Source organism: Marmota monax, unplaced genomic scaffold (assembly GCF_021218885.2).
Source record: "Marmota monax isolate L192 unplaced genomic scaffold, Marmota_monax_Labrador192_F-V1.1 WCK01_AAM20220418_F8-fsc00411, whole genome shotgun sequence".
Classification (NCBI taxonomy): domain Eukaryota; kingdom Metazoa; phylum Chordata; class Mammalia; order Rodentia; family Sciuridae; genus Marmota; species Marmota monax.
This window is the reverse complement of record NW_026694521.1, coordinates 261,938-282,520: the sequence shown is the minus strand read 5'-3', so window position 1 is coordinate 282,520 and position 20,583 is coordinate 261,938.

Below are 20,583 nucleotides of genomic sequence, written 5' to 3'. Positions count from 1 at the left end.
AGAGGTCATCATTTCGGTGAGATGGTTACAATTGGATCCCCATAAAATAGAGTCTCTAATTTAAAAGTTAACAATATTTTGAATGATGAAAACTTAAGCTGCTTCTCGATTGCTCTTCAAAACATGGTGACTATTAATTAGAACACACACAACACACATACATGCATACAAACACACACCTGAGAATATTCTGAATTGTCTACAAATATCAGCCGTTTCTCTTTTTTGATAAGATTCAAAAATACAAATAGGCACTTTTTTTCCTGAATAGTAAAGTAGAAATATATTTTGTAGTATTCAAGTTTACATGAAATCAAATTCATTTCCTTGTATTAGTTTCCTATTGCCATGTAACTAAATATCTCATGACTTGGTTGCTTAAAACAATCAAAATTATTCTATGGTTTCCTGAGTCAGGAATGTGGGCTCAGCTTTTCGGGGTATCTCCATGTTAGGGTTTTTCGTTAGGTTTTATTTAAGCTGTTGTTTGATACCTATTGTAAGCTTGTTTGTGTTGCTCAGGGAAGGATTTGGTGCCTCATAGTTCCTCACTGACTGTTGGCCAGAGCCTCTCTCAGTACCTTGACAGGTAAGCCTCTATACAGAATAGTTCACAACATAGTATCTGGCTTTCAGAGTGAATAAACTAAGAGAGTGATTAGGGAATGAACACTCAAGATTCTGATGTACTTTAGCCAATATAAAAGACAGACTATGCCCACCTCATCCATAGGTGGAAAAGATAGCAGAGGACATGGACTCCATGAGCCCAGGATTACTGGGGGTCATTTAGAGATTGTCTGTCATATTTCTCCTCCAAGATTTTTGTGGAACTTCTCTTATATATTGATGAGGACACTGCATAATACAAACCACAGTATAATTGCTTAGGACATTCTGGGTTTTTCTATTATTCATGCTACTTGCTAGCAGGGCAAATTTTGACAAATCCTTCAATTTTGGGGAGCCTCATTTCCCAAATTTGAAAATTGAGATAATAATATAAGTCCTGGCTGACATTAGGACATATGCTAGTTCTAGAAACTTGTAAAGAATAAAGTTACTTTTTTTCTCCTCTACACTTTGTAATGTAACTAAAACTTTATTAGCAAATGCAAATGAACTATTTCAAAAATTATTTGCAATCTTTTATTTCTACCATTTCAATGGGAAGAAGTATCATACTTAGTGTGAAGTCAGTCCTTCCTGGATTTTAGTACTGAATTATAAAACCACTAGTACAGTGGTCGGGCAGTGGTGGCTCTCATTACTGCACTCCTACACCCATCTATCCTCTACGCAGCCATGGAGACCCCAGATAGGAGATTGTGTGACCTCTTTACCTCTCAAGGGCTCCCAGTTTGATTTGTAAAAAATGGGGGCGGGCTGGGTGATTAGAAAGATCCCTTTGAGGTCTTTCCATTTTCCTAGAAAGCTATTAGAGGCTGCACCTATTTTCACACAAAAAAAATGTTTCCTAAAGCCTTTTCCTGTAAAAAGAAAATTCTTAGCAATTACTCCTAATATACTGGTAAATACACATAAAAGGTTACCTTAGTTTATTTCAGATATTACCATGTTACTTTAATGATATTATATATTTAATTCATAATAAGAAAATGGTTTAGTTGAGTGTCCTACACATATTATCAAATTTATTTATCAAATGTTAAGATGATTCAAAATCCAAAAGAAAAGTGCCATGGCTTATGAACATACTTTTACCAGATTTAAATGCATTTTCCTATTGCTTCATATATCATTTTTATATTCTATAGTAAATTTATTTGGTGATCAAATAATAGTGTAAACAAACACAATATGATATATTAGAGAGTCACAATGTATATTAGCTCTTTTCTATATTTTTTACAATAAGATGCTTTGTTTTATCTAAATAAAAACTATTCACTGAGACAGAAATCCAGTGTTAGTGGCCATTTTGGTTCATATTAGAAATGGTTTTGTAATAGACATAGTAGAAGTAAGACTCTTATAATGTGCTTTCCATTTATATTTCTCAGGATTTGTAAAAGCTGCTTCCATTCCCTTAGATATGTGATCCTGCAGTATCTTTGGCAGTGTCCTATGGGGCATATAGAGAGAATAATATAATCTGACACTTAAATAACCATAAATGACTAAATAAATGTCCAAGTCACTAGGGAAAAGAGAAGGTCACAGAATCTGTATTTCAGCTGGCAGAGCAGGAATAAATTATGCCCTAGAGAATTCACCACTGTTCAAGGAGGAAGAGCATTACCTCTGTTAACATATTGACAGAGGACAAAGAAAGGTTTAATTAACTCAGTAGTTAACTTGAAAAGTTTAAAAGAATCTACAACTGGAGAAGTTGCATCAAATTCATTTTCTTTTTCTGATAATAAGCATTAAATTATACAACAAATATGAAACATCAATTACCATGTTATGCTTTCAAGGGGTTTCTAGTTTAGACAATGAAATTGAAATTAATTAAAATATTAAAGAAATAACTGTGCAATTACAGACCTGGCTATATGCTATATGCATTGAAAGTATTTATAGGTGAACTTGAATCAGTCTTAGGAAATCAAGAAAACTTAAAAGAGTGACTTGACCTGACAGCTGATGATCAAGGTCATTTACTAGCTATTTAATAAAAGGGGCAGAGAGAGAAAGGATTTGGACTGAGAGAATAATGGGGGTGTACACTTTGTGGTAAAATCTTTATGTATGAGTGCTTGATAGAGAAAGAAAGTCGATGTGGTTGGCCAGGGACAGAGAAAGAAAATAAAAACTGAGACATAGATGAATTAAGACATTTGCTTAAGTTCTTCAAATATTGAAATACCTGATTGCCTCAAATATAAATATAAAATAGACTAACCCATAAATAAAATAAACAAAGTTCAATTCTGTTTAGGGGATTAGTTTGGTACATTTAAGATATATGAGATACTGGAACTACCATTTTTTTTTTTGTACTAATGCTTTTTAGCTTCTGGAGAACATGCTACATAGCAGAAATACCAACATTGGGTGGGGCCTTCACCATACAAGTCATTGTAGGTCATATTGTAGGTCATTGTAGGTCATGTTGTTCTTTACTGTAAGCAGAAAATCAAAACACTTTGGTTGTGGAAGGACAAACAATTTGGAGAGAGAAGGAATGGCTATACATTAATATATTTGAAGGTACCATGCTATATTGGAGAGTATAAGGAAAAAGAAGACAGAGTTAATATATTTTAGGAAGCAAAAATAAATTGAAAAATTTACAGGTTCTAATTTTTTCACTTAGATGGATTCTATTTATTGATATTCTGAACACGAGAGGAAAATTAGAAGTATTTTGAGAAGGTGGGGGGGGGTGATTGTGATCTGTGTTTAATTTGAAGTAACCTAAGAAACTTGAGTTGAAATATCTGAGAGTTAGATGCAGAGCTGTGGAATCAGAAGAGATATCTGAGCTAGGGATATTGTTTAAAGGACTGTCGCCACATAAGGAAATGAGCAGAAGATGATACCTACATGAATTATGTTCACTCTTTATGTAGACCCAGGAGAATCTGAGGAGACTGAGAGGGATCATTAAGAAGGTTATGAGTGAACTCAGTGGAGATGAAAGAGAAGTCCTAAGTAAAAGAAGGATATAAGAAAAACAAACCCAAAGTATAATTCAATCTTTAAAAAGACAAAAAGATAAACAGAGATATAGATAAGGAGGGAGACTCTGGGACACAAATCAATGCATTTAAGTGTCTGTAGATTGTGCATTTATGTTCATTGATTTGTTCAAGGAGATTTAGCAGAGACAATCCTTTTGTTAGCCTTTGTTCATTCAATAATTAATTGAATGAATTACCTACTGTGAAACAAAAGAGAGGAGAAAGAGGGTGGTGGAGACAGATACTTTTTGTCTTCATGGAGTTTGTTATCTAGTATTGGAGTAGAAGAATACAGGCAGTAAACAAACCAGTAACACATGATTTGAAGAAAAATTAAAGCAGAATAAAAAAAAAGTTAGTATTTATGAGAGAAAGGGGTTATATTGTAGGTGTTCAGGGAAAATCTTTTCAGACAATAGTAACTGAGCAGAACTCTAAATGAAGTCAAAGACTGAGTCACAGGATATCAGGTTGGCAGAGGAAAAAGAAGATACATGTACCTTGAGTGACAAAGGGAAGTTGGTTTGTCTGGAAAATTGCAAATGAGACCAATAAAGAATTAGCCATAGGGATAACGGTGTTATAAATATATGCCAATTTTTTTAAGACATAAGAAATAATGGTTTGCTTTTATTTTGAGCGAGATTAAAGATCATGAGAAAACAGACTTATTCTGTTTCTAAGACAGTATCAGGGCCACACTTGTTGCTGTGAGGAGAACATACTAAGGGAGTAGGGTCTGAAATGTAAAGACAAATTATGAGACCATTAAACAGTCAAGAGTAACAAAATTGGCTGTTAAAATAGGCATCAGGGGGCTTGTGTTGTAGCTCAGTGGGTGAATGCTTAACCAGCACGTGTAAGACACTGGTTTGATCTTCAGCACCACATAAAAATAAATAAATAAAATAAAGTTATTGTGTGTGTTTACATCTAAAAAGAAAATTTAAAAAAGAATAAGCACTATCACAAAAGGTATGAAAGGGATTGTAGACCATAAATGTAGATAAATATAAGAAATTTATTGAATAGGAGAGTAGAGAAATGAGTAAGTGATATAGAAGGATGTAAGGTCAGAAACATGTATTTTATGTAGGAGGATATTAAACTTTATATGTGAGGAGTATATGTTGTATATGGTTGGGAATGATTTAGGAAAAGATAAAAAATAGAAGAGGAAAAATATCACTAGAGTGAGCAGTAAGCCCTTTAAAAGTATTGATTAAGTACTGTGCCAGGCACAGTTCTGGGGGATTTAAAAGTAAACAGCATACCTGCTGTTGTTCAGCCTAACACCAGTGGTTGGGGAGAGAAGGTAAATATACTAAGTGAACCAAGGCGGGGCAGTGGGAGGGAGGAAGCCAGAAGGAGGCCAGCGAAATGGCTATGATGTGAGACAGAGCTCTCAGGAAGGACACTGGGAGAGTGACCCTGAAGAAAGACGTGAAGAATACGGGTCATATTGTGGCAAGTAGGTATCAAACTTTATGAAAACAATTTTTTCAATTGCCCATTCTTTTTGTTCTCAATAGGATTAAAGCTAAGCTGGTAGTTTTTAACACTGAAAAAAATTCTTGCTCATCTACTGAAGAGAGGATTAAAAATAATAATTGCATCATTTTCCTTGAGCATAGCAAGATTAATCAGAAACTCATCTTCCTATTTTCAAAAGACCTTGGGTCATAAAAGCTTAATATTTTTATTAATACATGAGAATGAACATGCACAGAATTCCCATTTTACAAAATATAGGTTTGCAATATACTATTGTGTTTATGTACAGCCATTAGGAGGACAGAAAACTTGGGCTTCCAAACTGTTAATATTATAACAGTTATAAAGACAACATTCTGTTAGAAGGCAAAACAACTCAGTCTTCTCTCAAGCATGTATATATGTATGTATACATATATATGTATTTTATATACACACACATATACACATGTATAAAATATTTTTTTCCTTTCATAGCTGCTTAACTGTACTTTAAGACTGCATCATCTCCATGGGGCATGTCCTAAGTAATGATTTGTTCTTTTCAGTAGTTGTATCATTGTTAGTGACTTCTATACAATTAATGCACCTACCAATGGATAGGTATAGCATTTGTAATTATTCAAACTCAAGGTAACATAGTTGCTATAAAAATTAGCTATTTAATAATTTTAGTAACATTCTTCTTTAATTGGACATTTGAAAAGATCTTGATAGCACACAGGATTTTTTAATACACACAACAATCAACCTTTCTCATTAGTAATGTTTTTATAATGTAAATATTTTAATTTTCCAAAGTAATTATTTGAGATAATATATTTAAATAATTAGCAAAGGATATGGCATAATGAGATAATAAGTGATGGTTATATTAATGATAATATTAGCACATAATAACAAAATTATTAGAATATAATATAGTCCTATAAAAATCAAATTTTATAAATATTTGAATGATTTTAGCATGATGAGATGATTTTTCAATATACTTTGAATTATTAAATTTACTTTCAGCAGTGAAAAACCCAGTGCTTGTATAGATAGATACATTGAAACTGAAATATAAAAACAAAATAATTGAAAATCATTAATACAGTATTTGAACAAATGAAAAAATAAATGATATTCTGCTTCTCTTGAAATTACCTATGTCCTCTTTACAGCATTTTGGGCATACTATACTTAATTTTGCACGATACTTGATTTTTGACACAGAAACACTGCTGGAGTATTCATTTCTTTGATTGGTTTACAGCTCAGGTCAATTACCTATTATAAATAATGGACTTACATGATTATTGAGAAAATTTCTCAAAATGATATTAAACTCATAGCATTCTTGTAATAGAAATTTCACTCACTTTTTAATTTTGTTTTAGATTAATTTAAGAAGGCAGAAATTTATATTTTAGGAAGTAGCAGTTACATGCATTTATAGTGTGGTGTCTTTATCATTTATTTTTGGTCTATGCAAGTAGTTTCAATTCCAGACTTGGCTCTTGAAGACAGAGCCAGTGCTCTGGAGGAGTGAGCTTGCGTGGATGCTCTGTACTTTCATGGTGACCATTGAAAAAAGTGGAAGATTTTATTCCTTAAAAACTCTAAGTAGTCTCACAAAATATAAATGAGTTCTAGGTCACTTAACTTTGATATTCTCTTATTCATCTTGACTGTTAAAATCAGAAGTGTACAACTGGTATACTTATATAGACAGTATATAATTGCTTGTAATGAGCTTAAATTCTACATATAAATCCTAGGCAAATTTCAAAGTGAATCTGAACATTTTATGCCATATTATTATACACATCATTAACTTTCACAATACTGTTCTTGCTCAGCAATAATAAACTTTCACAACAGACATATTTTCTTCTGTTTGTGATTTTTTCCTGATTGATATTCTGCTTCTCTTGAAATTACCTATGTCCTCTTTACAGCATTTTGGGCATACTATACTTAATTTTGCACGATACTTGATTTTTGACACAGAAACACTGCTGGAGTATTCATTTCTTTGATTGGTTTACATTTAATATCATTTAATTTGTACATTTATGTATATATCACTTAAACCATCACTTGATAAATGAAAGCTTTGTTTTTGAGGAGAGCAGATTGTATCATGATGGTGCAGTTAAACAAAATGTCCCAGGTGGGCCCAGGACACAGAGTACCACCTGTTACAACGGAGATGAATCAGATGTTTCAGGTCCAAAGAGTAAGAAGGTGAGGCCTGCTGTGCTTTAAGAGTAGAAATTATAATATCAATTGACAGAAATAAAGTAATGAGTATATTGAAGTACATTTGAATGAACATGAGTGTAAAGATGGGCACCTAAAATAGGGTAAGTATTGTCATTGGTTATTCGGAATCAAATGACACAGGACTGTGCTGTTCTCAGGAATCCAAACCGAGGTTACAAAAATTGATTCAGATAAAAAATACATGGATTAGGAAAATTAATTCCCTCACTGCTTCCAGATTTCCAATAGAAATTCTCATGTGAGGTTTATTGACTTTATTAATTTTTCCAACTATGTTATTAAATTTACCATCAATATAGTTCCAGCTTGCCTAAGGGACTTAGGAAAAAAATCCCCAATCCAAGACTACAGAAAATTCTGCAAGTACTCAAGTGGTTGCACTGATTCCTCTTTCAGAGATAACTGCCTATAGCTGCCACATGAATGTGTACTGGGAAAAATAGGTTATTATGTCGCATATAAATTAGCTTATTATGTTTCAAAAAGTTTCTTTATATTTTCTTATTTTCTTTGATGTTATGGTTTTTGAATCATTCTTTTTTTCTTTTCTTTTCTTTTTCTTCTTTCCCTAACCAAGGAAGACTCTAGCACTAAGATACCACTCCACCACCATCCCTTTTTATTTTGAGACAGTCTCATTAAATTGCTGAGGCTGGCTTGGAACACACCATTCTGCTGCCTCAGCCTCCCAAGTTATTGGAATTATAGCTGTGCCTGACTATTTTTTCTCTGACATCACATCTAATATGATAAGAAATCTTATTGATTCTACATTCAGAAAGTAACTGACCATTCTGCTGATTCTACCCTGGTCAAAACCATCATCTATTTGGACAACTGGAATTTCTTCTTGAAAGGTTTGTCTTGCTAGTGGTTTATTCTCAAAAGAAGTGACAAAATGAAGTTATTAAAAAAATCAAACTGCACTATACTTCTCTTAGTATAAATGCAATCTGAAAATATTTCTAAGGGGCTTATACAACAAGCCACTTTTTTACCTGCTCATTTCTTGCCAAATGTTCTCTTCCAGCCACCTGGTTTCCTTGCTATTCTGGGTTTCATAGGGCTTTTAGCCACATCCCTTGCCTCTACTCACAAGAAGCCAATAGGACTCTCTTCTCAAGCTGCAAAAACAAAACAAAACAAAAACCTCCAGACATTGCCAAATATTCCCAGGGGGAAAAACTTTCACCCCCCCTCCACTAAGAACCACTGATTTAGAAGAACCTAGAAATAATTCTAGTATGTATTTACATTGTCTTTGACTTAATTTTCATTTCCAGGTATTTTATATAACTATAACTGGTTGATTGCTGTAAAGAACACCTGTGGAGAAAACCCATGAAAAGATGACAAAAGGACAGACACACGCACAGGGTACAAGCAGGCAGGCAAAGGTGGCAGACAAAGTGGGTGGCTGCTTCTCTCTGCTGTTGCATTTATTAACCCTCCAAAAGTTACATATTACCCATCACTGTGACTACAGTCTAGCTAGTATTCCTTTAACCCTGAGTGCTAGCTAACTGAGATAAGGTCCAGGTTACTACAAACACAGAGCCTCACTCCTCCAAGGACACTACTATGGAAACCAAGTAGTGCACCTGCATAGTTATCTTCATAGCCTCAGAGGGAAACTGCTGGGCCTTTCAATCACGGGAATCAGGGCACCAGTGTTGTCTCACCCCCCTCCCCCATACCCCACCCCGAGTTTGTTTGCTCACCAGGGAAATGCTTCCCTGTCTATTTCCATGGTCAGAATACCTATAGATTGCTATCTTTTCCTGCTTATGTGTTGAGTTTGGGTAAACAATATATTGACTTTTGTAAGAAGGATCCAAAATTAAAACTTGACTACTTAACATCACACCATAGACAAATTGTGCTGCCTTTAAAAGACTGCAGAAATCACTACTGTATCTATAGGATCACAAAAAAATATTTTCTGAACGTTTATTTGAAGTGTGCTTCTGAAGAGAAAGTGCAGTTATAAAAAAAATGAGCTCTATTTTTTTAACATAAAATTTTTCAGATATTGTGCAACAAATCACTCCAATAAAAAAAATAAGCACTTATTTCAAGGCCTAAAGCAATAAACATTTACTTGGCTTACAAGTCTACCACTTGAGGTTTTGCTGAGCACAGAGAGACAGACAAGGAACACACTTTTGCATCTGTAGTTAGCTTCCAGTCAGATATGCAGCATTACTGATCCCGGTTACACCATCTCACAAGTCCTAGCTAGGATAACAGGACCAAGCTGTCTGAGCTACTCAAAGTCTGGTTCAAATAGGTTAGCTTGGATTTGTTCTTACAGTGGAGGGCAAATTGTAGTAGAGAATAATTCTCAGAAAGTCTCTTGAGGCTCAAGTTCAGAAATGCCATATCATATTCTGCTATGTTCTGTTGAATGAAGCAATCCCCAGGGTCAGGTCAGGTACCAGGCTTGGCCAAAAGTACTCCACCTGGTGGTAGGAGATCAAAAATTTCCCTTGCAAAAGGAATAAAAGGAGATGGATAATGATGGATACAATTACTATTACCAAAACCAGCATTATATATAATTATATATACACACATACATACATACATACATACATATGATGTTTGGAAATTTCACCCTGCATTCTCCTTCCAAGTTCTTAGCATTTTACATAATATATTTAAAAGCAATATTAATTTAGTGTTATTCAAACAGGTGGACTTGAGACATCCTCTTTAATTTGATATTAACTGGTATATTGACTGTATAGCAGAGCCCAATGACCAAAATAAACAAAAAGAACCAGTTTTGCATGAAATCATGAATAATTTTCTGAGATGTTTATATTAATCTAAAATGCATTTTTACAAAGTAAATTAAGGTGTTAATATCTACTTTGAATAAAAATTACTTTGTCAAAACAATTATCAATGTAACATAAGGAGAAAAATCCGAAAATCACTCCCAAGAAGATAACTTTAATGATATTTCAGAACTTAATGTTTGCCTTTTGAGGGATTATCAGTTTCCTCAAACATCTGGCATTTTATATTTATGAAAAGAATTTGTATTTGGATATTATTTAATTAGGATCAAACATTTCTGATGTCTTTCACTGGTATTTAGAAAATAACAATCTGTGCCAATTCAGTGCAAAGTCAAAACACTTTCAACATTCCTTTGTATCTATTTTAAACCATTGTAATTCTTCTTTAATTTTCAACATTCTTTACTTTCCTCTCCCCAATTAAATTTTTCTTCATTTGAATTTTGTACAAAATTTTAAAATTAAATGCCATTAATCAGGTGAGTCCCTGATGTTCTACTGAGTTTCGTCGAATATATCTTATATATTACTGTTGTCTTGAAGAGCAAAATATTCTACATATGTGACAATTTATGTTACATAAATTTATTTTACATAAATTAAGCTTACTTAATTTAAGGATAAATGTATGCATTATGAAAAACAGATTATAAGAAAAATACAAAGATGTTAGAAAAATAATACTTTCTATTTTAATAAATTTGGAATAAAATACTATAAAATACTAAAATGTGTGGCTATACAAAATATTTTAACATTCTTTATATGTTTTATGTATTTTAATTTTTCTACAATATAGTTGCTTTTATTTCATAACTAGAAATAAATAATCATCCAGCAGACAAAAATCAAGATTCTTTTTATTTGACATATAATTGTTTATTTTTGACTTGAGACCTTTTAAAATATTTGATATGTATACACATTAGCTAATGTTTTCTGTTTCTCCCTTAATAATAATAACAACCATAGAAGCTAATGTGTACTGACTGCATTCTGCTTCATAAGTGCTATTCTAAACATTTACATTTATCTGAGCATTTAAATTTCACAACAATACAAGGTAAAATTATTATTCCCATTTTATATATAAAAATATATATTCATATATATATATGAGGATTGCTAATGTTTTTTCTACTGCCTCCTTCATTGTCATGTAGATACTTTTAGGAAAATATTTTTTAAAAGACACTACTGCTACACAGGTTTAGTGAATATATATATGCTTGTTTACAAAATTTTGACAGAAACGTTAAATTTCTTTATTTTAATTCAGGGTGAGTATAATATGAATCTCAGAAAAAATGTCACAAAGAATTTTACATGTATGAAATATTTCTACCTAATTTGTAAAAATGGTAATTGCATTATTATTGAGAATAAGGGAATTTTAATATGATTCTGTACATGTGGCCTTTGGGAGGATAACAAAATATGTAAAAAAAATGCTCATTTGTGCTCAGTATGATGCCTAGAATTAAAAAAATAAAAATCTGACATAATAGAAAAAAAAGAAGTCTATTATATAATTACTCATGTAATTTTTTCAATACTTTTTTGGATAGATTTATTTTAGTTATTTAATGCTGCATAACAAATTGACCCCAAACTTAGCAGCTTAAAACTACTGATATTTATTTTCTCTCAGTTTCTATGGATATGGAGTGTGGGCACAGTTCAGCAATGTGTCTCTGAATGGGGTTTTTCACAGAGTCTTAGTAAAAGTAAAAGAACAGTGGTCATCTCAAAGCTCAACTGCAGGGTGGAACTGGCCTGTAGGATAATTACCTGGCTGTTGGTAGGCCTCAGGTTGTAGCTGACTGTTGTGCAGACATCATATCCTACAATGAAACCCACTCTGAGGCATTGCACGTGGCATATCTGGCTTTCCTAGGGGCAAGTGAGGAGCAGAGTAAGAGGGACAAGCAAGATGGAATTCAGAGTATCCTCTTCTCAGAAGGACACCCCATCACGTTTTCCATAGTCTATTCACTAGATCCAACCAGAGGGTTTGCACTAAGGTATAAATACCAGGAGGGAGAATCAGCAGAGGCCATTGTGGGGATTGCTTTTTATGGGGCATTTTTCACAGATGAAGAAAGTAATTCAAATTTAAACACTTAGAAGTTTAGCTAGAATTTGTACACAAATCTTATTCTAAATTCCATCACTGCATTATAGTCTCTGATGTTATTAATTACATTTAGTTAGTGAAGGTAAGATGCATATAAATTTTTTGTAATAAAACATAGAATATGATCAATACTTGTAGAGTAGTGTAAGTGGAATGAGTGGAGATTTATATCATGTATACAACTTGGCAGAGTTGGTTGAAAGAGAGGTAGAGCCCAAGTTCTTTTTGGTCAGCCTATAATTTTAAGCACAAAGTAGAAAATAATTAATGGCCGAATATTAGATTCCCCTGTTCTAGAAAGACAGTGCAGAGAGAGAGAGTCTTCTTGAAGGGCAGCTGAAGCAGTGCATCTGAGCATCTGCTTTGAATGGGAGGAGCACTGGCCCATTGTGAAAATATACACATTTTCTTGGGCAATGGCCAAGTACTTGACTACCTGATCAGGGACCTGCAAATAGGATAGAGGATCAGAGATGAGAAGATCTGAGTAAGCATGTATATGGATATATGGAAGAGAGCACAGACATTTTTCCCCCTTAAAGCCCAAGCATGTATACTACAAGTCCTAACCTTGCTACTTTCTCACAAGTCGTCAAATCATACCCCAAATATTTTACTTCTTGTGTTTTCACTGTTGGATCTACTTAAAAAAATTATATGGTATCTATATATTAATTCTATCCATAATATTAATGTTCTTCTGGTAATAGGTGTAAGTTTTTCCAAGTAGGAGATATCCAGTATGGAATAAGACTCTGAGTAGGGTATCCCACAGCCATAGTACATGACTGTTTGTAGTAAGTCCAGTTTACCAGAGCAGTGCAGGGTTCCAGGTCTCGCAGCTCATATCAGGACATTAGTAGGCATCTTGAGTCCACTGACCTTCCATACCCTCTTACCTATGTAGGTGAAGTTTTGCTTTATCTCCCTAGCTATCCATTCTTGAATATGGATCCAGAATAGATTCATTTTTTACAAATTTCCTCTGTTTGTTACTTAATAACAAGGCCTTCAATTAGTTTAAACTCATGTAGAGATACTTGCAACACCATCTATCCAGTTTTAATTTTTTGAGCCAAAGGAAAGCATGTTTTCAGATGTCTAATAAAGCTTTTTAAATGTGTAGTCACAGATGTTATTTCTGAATTTAATTTCTGCCTGATTTGAAAACTTGTGTTTTTTATGCAAAGGCACATGAAGGGAACAAACTATGCAAATAGAAGTCAGAGATTACTGTAGATGCAAGTGATACAGAAGAAAATGTGTTTTTTCAGTAATTGAATAAGTGAAATGACAAATGCTAAAAAAGGAAAGTATTATATAACAATTCATAAGAGGTACCAACATAGAGAGCTTGATATAGATCCTTAGCTTATGATCAGTTTTGACTTCTGGTTTTCTTACATTGAAGGGCATGAATAATATAACATGGATACACATAAATACCACTGGTGACAAGATCAAATATAACTGTAAAAATGAATTTATGATTTGGATGCTATTCAAAATGTACCTAAAATATACCTAAAAGCAAAAATTTATAAGAAATCTATGAGGAAATATGAAATATGCTAAAACAACTTAACTATACATAAAATAATTATATGTAAATAAATTCTAAATTATAGACATATCAATGGACCTTTTGGGAAATGGGAATTATCAATAAAATACATTTTACTGTAAGTAAAATTTAATGTTTTTTTCAACTTATAAATTCAATGAAATTGTGGATTTCAAATATAAGTGTGAGTACACGTAGAAAATGTAACTAAATATTAACTCTTTTTCCTTATGGAAAAAGATCCTGAGAAAATTACATTGTTTTAAAGAAAGGTCAGTGTTCAGAAAACTGGAATTAGCATTGTTGGAAACACTGAGAGTAAGAAATTAAATATTCAAATTAGAAAAGAGGTCTGCATTTGGTGGACTTCCCTACAACCATTGTTTTTTTTTTTTTCCTTTTGTACAGGTTGATCACTGTGTTGATGCCCAATTTTCAAAATAAAAAATATATTTAACTTCTGTTTATTTTGAATAATAAATCATTTTGACATGAATTTTTGGCCTCATATATAGTCCTGTTACTCCACATCACTAATTGTTATAAAATTGTATTTTTTGATCATGACAAAGCATTAAAGCAGAGGGATTAAAACCACAAGGATTGAAATCAGGAAGAGAAATTCAAACTAGCTTAGTAAACTTGAGTGAATTTCAAATTTTTAATGAGGGTATCCTTGGGCAAACTCTTAATCTATTTCAGGTTCAGTTTCTTTCCAGGAAATGAAAGTAATAGCAATATTTACCATAAGAAATATTATGAGGGTTAAATGAGATGATATATCCATACTTCTTAACAGTGTTGTCTAGTATAATGTGACCCAACTTTGTTACCTATTTTTATTACACTGTAAAAATAAGTAATCAATTGCTAATTATTCAAAATGAGTAAAGTTCATAATTTCCAATTTTTTTTCTTCAGTGTTGCTTAGTATGAAATGTGAGTGTATGATCCATTTTGAACATGTGTGCAAAAATTCCGTCAAATGCAACATGGCTTTGTTTGTGGCAGCAGGTCATGGCCACTGTAGAATAGATATACCATGTCCCTGGTGTGGTGGGGGTTATGGCACACCAGCAGTACACACAAGTGGGTATGACAAAGCTTATTCTTTACATAACTGTGGTCTCTAAGGGCAGGTCTTTCAAGAAGTTCCAAAAGTACTAGAGAAAAGAAGGAGAGAATAGTGGTCTGGGTTTTTATTGTGGCAAGCATGTCAAGGTCAGGTGATGCTTCTTCCATGCCTACTGAAGAAGCCCTGAGGCTTTCTTATCAGCTTGCCCAGATAATAGGACACAAGGAGGACAATGAGAGGTGATGCTTAAGAGCCATAAGCACGGTCACATAACTTAAAAAACAAAACAAAACAAACAAAAAACCCTCAGACTGGGCTGGGGATGTGGCTCAAGCGGTAGGGCGCTTGCCTGGCATGCGTGTGGCCCAGGGTTCGATCCTCAGCACCACATACAAACAAGGATGTTGTGTCCGCCGAAAAATTTAAAAAAAATAAATAAATGTTGAAATTCTGACTCTCTCTCTGTCTCTGTCTCTGTCTCTATCTTTAAAAAAAATAAAAATTAAAAAAAAAAACCCTCAGACTTCTTATTATACAGCAAAGAATGGACTGTGAAATCTTTGGTACTTTTGCTTCCTTATATCTTCTTAAAAAATTACTCTTATACAATGTTGTAATGCCATTAAATGCACTGATCATGTTCAATAATATTCCTAGAATTCCCAGGCAAATATTTACATGGTTTAAACGAGTGAAATTGTCTTCTTTTTCTCCTTCCTTTCTTTCCTCTTTTGGTCTGTTTTCCCTCTCTGCCCCCTTCCCCTCCATCTTTTTCTCCCTCCTTTTTGCTGTGTCCTCTTCTTTTCCTTTTTTTTTATTTATGAATAACTTCATTGTTTTTCTCAATGTTGTGGTAGAAAGGTAAGAAAGTAATACTTGTTCCATAATCCAGAGGTTTCACACTGATTTCCACAAGGAGTGGTGTAGTAAGCACTAAGGAAGCATTTTCAACTGTTGGGAATGACATCTTATCTTATTTATACTGCACCTTGGTGGAATGTCAGAACATAGCTTATTGTTGATACTAAATTCTTATACATGTTTTAAAAATAGAACAGAATTTTAAATGATATCTAGTGTCTTTTGAAATTTTATACAATACAAACGGGTCCATTTTTAGTAACAGTCAACTTGCTCTATATCTTCCAAATTTTATCAAAATGGGTTTTTATTTTTCTTATATTACTCTGGTTCTCATTTTCAGCTATATATCATAAAAGGACCTGTAGGCATATACTTCATAGATTATTTTTAATACATTAGAATTTCTTGGGGCTATTTTATGAGACTATTTCCTTCTTCCCTAATGAAGCACATACATATATTATCCAAACTAATTTATATTCTGTAAGTTTGACTCAACAAGCAATTTTGGAATGTATATTTTTGGATCCTTTCTTAAAAGTAAAGTAATTTCTTAAAAGTGAAGAGATTAATAGTAAGAGAGACAGAGAAGTTATATTCCTTTCTGTGTTGAAGTGCTCACATTAATTATTAATACATTAGGAGCTTTAAGATTTACACAGATAAATTAGAAAAAAGGTGCAATATAAACCATAAGTTAATTAACATTTTAACAACAAAACAATGGTACTTTTATAAGTTTTCATATCCCTTGACTGAGCTATTCTTATGTATTTTACTGCACTTAATAAAACCATAGCAACACAAATGATGTGCAATTGTATCTCATAGTGAATTAATGTACAATAAAGATAATAATCATGTATAGTGAGATGAAGGTTGAATTAGCAAATAATAACCAGAGAAGATTAATAATATAATCAGGGAAGATTTTATAAATAAACATGATCTGAAAGATAGAAATTTGAGAATAAGTTATTCCAAGTGGTAATCATAACAAAGTCACCAAGTGTATGGATAGGCAAAGGGTTAGTAAGTGATCATGATAATTTTTCTATAACTGTCATTTTTATTTCCAGCAATAATATTAGAATATATGCAAACAGAAACATCAATTTGTTAAGATTCAGTGACCTGGGTGATCCTATTAAAGATGTGATTTAAAAACTCAATTAAGTCCAAGAACATATAATTCATCTATAGAAAATATATACAAAATAATTTTGTTAAGTGAGAATAGAGCTAGAGAATCTGAAGGACTTTAAGTGATCAATGGTTTTTCTAAACATTGAAATATCCAATGTATTGAAGAGATTAACATTACTTATGCTTGATTCTGTTTCTAGTAATTGTCAAAATCAGTTTAATCTGTTTTTTGAAACTACATGAATACTTTGAATGTGCAGTCCTGATTCAGAATCATTTCTGTAAGCAGCCAAGGTCCTGGAAGAAGGGAATTACTTGTAAAAAAAATCTTTCCAGTGGCTTGGATAGCTTTATGCTATTATAAGAATCCTAGAAATAATCTCAATGAATAGCATTACCCCGAATTAGCAAATGCAGATAATGATAAATACTTCAGGGAAAACAGAAGTTATTTGTTATGATTTGATATAGACTACCTTAAAATACATTTCTTGAAAACCTTTCCTGAAAAGCCTAATATATTATTAACCAGAATTAATATTATGAACCAGAGATAATTATACATGCTGACATGAATAAATGTGTAGATTGATATCTAAAGTTTTCTGGTGCTGTCTTACTTACTAGTTCAGTGCATGAAAGAAATTTTAAAAACTACTAGACTTGTAGCAAGAAGGGGATAAACTTGGCTGATTTTCTACCATATTAGTCTTCCTGAAATATAATTTAGTATAGCCTTAACTACACAGAAGTGGAGGTTAGCCTGGGGTTAGGGAAAAAGCAATCACTTGCTGTTATGATTATTCTTATTTAAAATTCTACAGCCATCCCAACTTCCCCACCCCTCAATTTATCCTTTCCCTTCTCTAGCTTGCTTTGTGCCTGGCCTCTGTGGAGTACATGACTAGAGCTTCCCTGCCTGATGATTTCTAGGATTTTGAAGAAACAGGATTTGCAGACTTGGTGGTAAGGAAGTCTGCCATAGTTCCATAGAGAGATCTCTTGGAATAGAAAGAGAGTGTGAATATTTGGTTTAATATGATTGCACACTGGTGGCCATCTAATGCAGAGGCAGCTTTTAATAATCAAGTGGCTATTTTATAGCAGTCAAACAGCCTCTTTCTTTAAACAACATAGTGCTTGATTAAAAGGTTTAGATACAGAATGTCCATGATAACAGGGATACGTAGCACTCAAAACCTTCTACTTCTACTTCCTCTCATTAAAACTAATCTGGCTATTAGATCTGTGGAGGGCTCAAATCACTAGTCTCAGAGGCCATGGATTTGGCATGATTTATTTGGAGGACCATAAAGCCACATGGGGTCAGAATGATTCTCAGGACCTCTTTCATCCAAAAGGGATAGTGATTTGTTTGCATCATGTATTTATAAAGTGGATTTTTTTTCTGTCTGTAATGATTCTGCCAGTATCATGTGTGGACTTACAAAATGCCTTATTCACAGCTATAATCTGTATGTGGAAATTATTTCAGACCACAGGTCTCAGTTTAGTTACTCCATAATAACAGATCATTAGAGATATAGTTTTCCAGGTAAAGAAATCTGGTTATTAAAGTACTGGTTCAGGAGCCTAGAATGAATGAGAGAGAGAGAGAGAGAGAGAGAGAGAGAGAGAGAGAGAGAGAGAGAGAGAGAGAGAGAGAGAGAGAGAGAGAGAGAGAGAGAGAGAGAGAGAGAGAGAGAGAGAGAGAGAGAGAGAGAGAATGAAAAATTGCATGCTATCCTCAAATAAACTGCAGAAGCCTTGATATGGCAGTTGTGCATCTTTGATATTAATGATTTTTTTCTTTTTTCCATTCCTTTTGTTTCTTGCCTTGTGGGGACAGAAGGGCTGGTAGTCAATACCACAATTAGGATTCCAGGTGGGAGTATAACTGGATTGGCATTATCTGTGATGATGTAATTGTTTAAGGATGTCTTCTTTATGTTTAGGAAGATACTTTATTCAGTTAAAAAGAAAGAATAATGATAATAAGTAGAAAAGTGGTAAATTGGGCTGTGTAGTTTAAACTTACTTTCACAAGAGGTTTTTCTTCTTTTTCTACCCTACTCTAAGCCCAGGGAATTTGAAACCTGCTCATATTCGGTTTCTTTTGCTTGATGGTGAACTTTACAGTATATTAATCTTGACACTTCCATGATATTTCTTATATTTGTAATCTAATTTCTTAACCTAATGTACATTAATTTCCTTACTAAAGAACTGGATCTAAAGAGCCTTCTTTGGCACTATGTTATGATCCTGGTTGAAAACATTGTACTGACTCTGGAATTTTGAGGAAAATCCCTCAATATTTGGTTAAATAAATGTTTTTAGAATAAGATCATAAGGGGGAGTGAATATAGAAGATTTAAGGCAAACATATTAGACTGAGCACAGAGACATTGCATTTTATGGTTGAATGCTCAGATTACATAAATAAATAAGCTCTGGTGAAGAATCTATTAACAGAGTAGTGAGGACTATTCAGTAATTAAACCTTAATAAAATAGAAGACATTTTTATATGATATTTATTGAGGTCTGGAGGCCCACTCTTAAAAATTGAAAACAATATGAGAATTTTAAAATTTGTTTAAAATTTAAACTTAATGCTATAAATAATGAATAAATTGTTGAAAAGGAAAATAAAAGGGTATTTGAGACACATTCATTTGAGAGCATTCTACAGGTGAAAAGAGTAGAAATCAAAGCCAAGTAGATACAGTGGCAGGCTACGGAAATTGGAAAGATACAGATTATTAGTGAAAAGAATTCTGTACTAAAACTTAGAACTTTTCTTCCCACAGCTTCAGTTCCATCACCATTCCAATGAAAATAGACGTGTGTGTAGAATTCTTTATAGAATGGTTATTGGGAGGGATGTAGCTCAGTGGTAGAGTCCTGGCCTAGTATGCACAAAGCTTTGGGGTCTGCAGAAGAAAAGATGGAGGCCTTCAGTCAAAAGAACTTATGAAAATGCTTTGAACATTGTAAAATGTTGTGTAATGTAAATTTTTATTTGCCTCTATTAGGCTTGATATTTAGGGGGACTGGAGTAGTATAGTAGAAATAAAAGTAGACAAGAAGGTATGGATTGGAGAGCTTCCATTTAGGAACAATGGATAAACTATAGTTAAATAGAATAGGGAAATAAAAAATGTAGCCAATGATGATATGAAGTTCCGAACTTCATGCCTAGGGCAATAGTGCTTCTACTACAAAAAAATGTAAATGGAGAAAGGGGCCAACTGATGAAAATGTTCCTTTTAGTTCAGAAATACATCAGAGAGACATGCAAAATTTTAGCGCAAGGAAGCAATTCAGACTAGAAATATGTGATTTGTAGACACTCCCGTGAACATTTATTGAGACTATGATATGCAAGATATTGTGGTATGTAGTTATACAAACCATCTTTGCCACAATAATTCTATATAACACACTGCTCAAAAACTCATTAGCTTAAAAAACTGTATTCAGCTCATGGATCTGAATGTACCTTTACTGCTGTTGGAGCTAATTTACATATTTGCAGTCAATTATGTGTCTTACTCCATTGTCCTTGGCTGG